Source organism: Corvus brachyrhynchos, unplaced genomic scaffold (genome assembly GCF_000691975.1).
Source record: "Corvus brachyrhynchos isolate BGI_N302 unplaced genomic scaffold, ASM69197v1 scaffold182, whole genome shotgun sequence".
Classification (NCBI taxonomy): Eukaryota; Metazoa; Chordata; class Aves; order Passeriformes; family Corvidae; genus Corvus; species Corvus brachyrhynchos.
In genome coordinates this window covers 2,430,556-2,434,651 of record NW_008236807.1, presented here as the reverse complement: position 1 = coordinate 2,434,651, position 4,096 = coordinate 2,430,556, and the positions used below count along the sequence as shown (strand labels likewise).

The following is a 4,096-nucleotide window of genomic DNA, read 5'->3' as shown; positions in this document are numbered from 1 at the left end:
AAGAGTGCTGCCCTGGGCCAGAGACGCCCGGAGCTGTACCCCCATACTGAGGGGTTTTAGGGCTTGGCCAGACCCTGGCTGACAGCCTGGCTGCAGTCCTGCTCAGAGTGGGAGGCTGGGATGTTCCTCGGACCCAACATTTCTATGCAAGTTTGATTTAAAATAATTGGTTTTCCTGCTTCTGTGTGTCCTCGAGCTGCTTTTGTGCTGTCTCTGCAGCCCTGAGCTCTCCAGCTTATGAAATATCGGTGTTTCCAACAGCAACAGTGATGCAGAGCTCCAGAGGTGGAGGAAGCAGCGAGGAGGAGCACAGGAATCCCCTGCGGCAGCAGGAAATGCCTGGACAGATGGGTGCCAGGTCCCCTTCGGAGCCATCCAGGCATTGTTCCATGGTTAATTACTATTCCTCCTGCTCCCAAGTCCTTCTCAGCTCCCTCCTACTCAAACCCACACCCCAGGGGCCTTATGAGGTCTCAGCTCACTGGTGCTGTGCTCATCTCCCCATCTCCTGTCCTACATTTGGGATAGATCCTTTGCAAATTCACCAGCCATTAGCTAATGCAGCCTCACAAATCCTCCCCTCACTGCCCCACTGCTTCCCTCTGCCAAAGCCAACTGCAAGGTGCTGAGGCTGGAGGGTGTTTCCAGATGTGGGACATGGTCACTCAAAACCTGCCTGGCCAGAGGACTCTGCAGCAGAAATAAAAGGTGGATGTGCTGAAAGCTCCAGCTTGGAGGGAGCCCAGGACACGTGTCCTTGTGCGAATGGATCCGGCTGTGCCTGGGGCAGCTGAGAGCACACAGTGTTCAGCACGGCAGTTCCCAAGGGCTCCAGGGGCTGGAACATCTCAAGAGGAGCGCTGCAGCCTCACCCTCAGGGTTTTCCTGGCATTTAACCAAGTCCCACAAGTACAAGCTATTCCCAACACAACAAACACACGCTCGGTACCGCTGGCTTTCCTCTGCCCTCCCACTCCGCCCGTGGTCTGCTCTGCTTCCCCAAACACCATTCCTCCATAGCTGCCTCTGCTAAAGCAACGATGGACCCAAATCCTGAGCACCTGAGGTAAACCCCAGGTTTTTCTATCCCAGATCCAGCTTCTTTGTGCTGCCTGTGGTCTGTGATGGGGTTCATGGGAGCTGCAGAGGGTAGGAGAGGTGAAGAGATCTCCACATTGCTCATGAATACTTCGGCTTGAACGATGTCCTGTTCTTTTCTTCCAGACCTGTGGCTTTTTACCTGCAGTGACCTTCCCTGACTCGGTGTTTACCTTCAGAGAAAGGGAACATTTGCTGCCTAGTGGAGCTCAGCTACAGCTTTTCAGTCAGCGATCAAAACACTCGAAAGCTAAGAGCAGCATTTGAATTTAAAAATCATAATTACAGTGCCCAAGAGGGAGAAGTTGGAAGAGGGCAATGAACAAAGCAGGGGGTTGGAAGAAAACAAAGAAAGGCATGAGAGGAATCTGCGCTTTGAACAGAGAGTCCTGAATATCTTGTACTGGCTACTTCAAATTGGGCACCTGAAATTAATAGATTCTTTGACCTTCATTCCTCTGTACTCTTGTTCTTTGTTTTTAAAGCAGAAACCACAGTAGAGCCTCACCAAGAAAAAAAAAAAAGATGCCATCACAGCAACTGCTCCAGCCAAAGCACTCAGATGCTGCAGAGATGAGGATGAAGAAGGGAATAAAAAAACCCAACCCTCTATGGCTTTTCAGCAAGTGAGTACCAGCATCGCGTGTGGGGAGCAGGGCAGTGTCCTCTGGAATAAAAAATACCTCCCAGTCATGTAATTAAGGATGAACCACACATGCCCACAGGGGTTCTGTGGGCAGCCTGAAGGCAGGCATCTCTTAACTTCTAAATGCTTTCTCAGCCTTGTCACTTCTGGTGTTATTTTGATGGGTTTTATGCATAGGACTCTGCTATATTAAGAGCACGTCTACGTATCTCACAAGTAACTCTGCCTGCAGAGGAAAGCCTGGCACAAACAAACAGAGCCTCGAGGCTTCTCCTCTGGTCTACAGAGATGGATATTGTGCTTGGGCAATTCCAAGAACAGGCACAGAGAATGGATGGGGAACAGCCCTGGGGAGCAGGACTTGGGAGTGCTGGTGGATGAGAAGCTCAACATGACCCAGCAGTGGCTGATGGCAGCCCAGACACCCCCCCAGTCCTGGGCTGCATCACAAGTGTGGGCAGCAGGTTAGGGAGGGGATTTTGCCCCTCTGCTACGTTCAGGTGAGCTCTCCCCTGCAGAGCTGCCTCCAGCCCTGGAGCTCACAACAAAGGAAAAACAGGGATGCATTGGAGTAAGTCAGGAGAAGGCCACAAAGATGCTCGTAGGGATGCAGCCCCTCTGCTCTGGAGCCAGGCTGGGACAGCTGGGGGAAAAAAAAAAACCTGAGAGCCCCTTCCAGTGCCTAAAGGGGCTCCAAGAGAGCTGGAGAGGGACTTTGGACAATGGCATGGAGTGACAAGACAAGTGGGAATGGCTTCCCATTGCCAGCGGGCAGGGTTAGATGGGATACTGGGAAGGAATTGTTCCCTGTGAGGGTGGTGAGGCCCTGGCACAGGTTGACCAGAGAAGCTGTGGCTGCCCCTGGATCCCTGGAAGTGTCCAAGGCTGGACAGGGCTTGGAGCACTCTGGGATAGTGAAACTGTTCCTGCAGTTGGCAGAGAATTGAAACTAAGGGCTCTTCAAGGTCCCTTCCAACCCAAACCATTCTGTGATTCTGCTTTGGTGATCATCATCGACCACACCATCACGTTATCTCACTGGACCTTACTGCTGGATCCCACTGGCTTTATTACACTTGGGTCTCTGCAATGGCTGCTCTTGCTGCTATGCAGGATGCAAGACGAAGGATAAAATCCACGTGCCCTGATTCTGGAGTCTTGCTCCTTTAAACAGATGTGGGAGGGAGGGTTGGTAAATCCTTGGACAGTTTTTCATCTTGCCTCGACTGGGCTGGGCTTTGGGCTAGTCTGTTGTCTGGTCCCCTGTCATAGCTGCTGTTGTAATGATTCATCCATCTGGTTTTCTGGGAAAAGAAAATGAGCTAAGGAAATGTTTTTTCTTTTTTTTTTTTTTTTTTTGGCTAGAGACAGAAGCGCTGAGAATCCCATTCCTCAAAGTCAGACCGTGATGGTTTTGTCCTGAACTGTGTTTCCAAGGAGCAAAAAGGATCCAGCAAAACCCAGCAGAAGATCCAGGCTGTCTTCAGCGGGTGCACTGGACAAAACCTCGTGCTGATCACTCCAGGGACACCCACTCCTTCCGCTGGCTCCTCACCTACCTGAGCACTCCAGAAATGATGCAGGATGAGCTGCAAGGCGGCAGCTTGGACAGAAATCCAGGTGCAGAACAAGGACACTGAAGATCGTCTCAGTGGATTGAAACAGCTACTCTCATGAGTGGTGTAATTTATCACAAATCAGGTAATACGGAGGGGGAAAAATCCAAGGAGTTCACACTGGGTGACGTTCAGTCTGAGAGTGCAGCAGGAAGCCACACTGGATGTTTTCCTTGTTGGGTTTGCACAGGGGAGGGATGAGACAATGTGCCCATCCAGCTGGGAACACCAAGGCAACCACTTCTTGGGTTAAGGAAAGTGGCACTGTGAAGTCTCTGCCAGCAGCCCTTAAAAACACTGTTATAAACCAGCCAGCTCCAGAGATCTCCTCCTTCTCCTCGCTCTAGGAATGCATCTTCCTTGGTCCAAGCTTAGTTAGAGGTTAGACTGGGAAAGCAGCAGCCTGTCTGGGAGCAATCACTCCTCCATTCAAACACGTTAATGAATTTCCACCAAGTTAGCTATCAAAGTTCTTTTTTACGCTGCTGGAGCAAACCTTCCTGTGACAAATTCCTGCCCTTATTCAGGCTCCAGAGCTATTACAAGTGACTCCTGTGAGAATCAGATCCTCCTTGGACCCACCAGCACAGGAACTGCCCTCCTCACTGGTCCAGCATCCTTCCTCTCCCATCCCACTCTTTCTTTAGGTCTCTTTCTCCTCACCAGCCTTCCCTAGCGCTTGCCCGTTCCATGATTTCATCCGAGGTGGGTGGTGAGCTCGCTCTCCCCCGCGCAG

At 51.3% G+C, this 4,096-nt stretch overlaps 1 long non-coding RNA gene across 2 annotated transcripts; it reads left to right on the top strand.

The window, feature by feature from the left end:
* The first annotated feature begins 947 nt into the window (after window positions 1-947).
* On the top strand, window positions 948-4,090 carry LOC108445129. 2 transcript variants are annotated; one of them, XR_001859880.1, is made up of 3 exons: window positions 948-1,066; window positions 1,587-1,724; window positions 3,182-4,090. It is a non-coding gene; the product is annotated as an uncharacterized LOC108445129 (long non-coding RNA). The 2 variants fall into 2 exon arrangements; XR_001859879.1 differs by having other exon boundaries at window positions 1,225-1,724.
* Window positions 4,091-4,096: the final 6 nt, after the last annotated feature.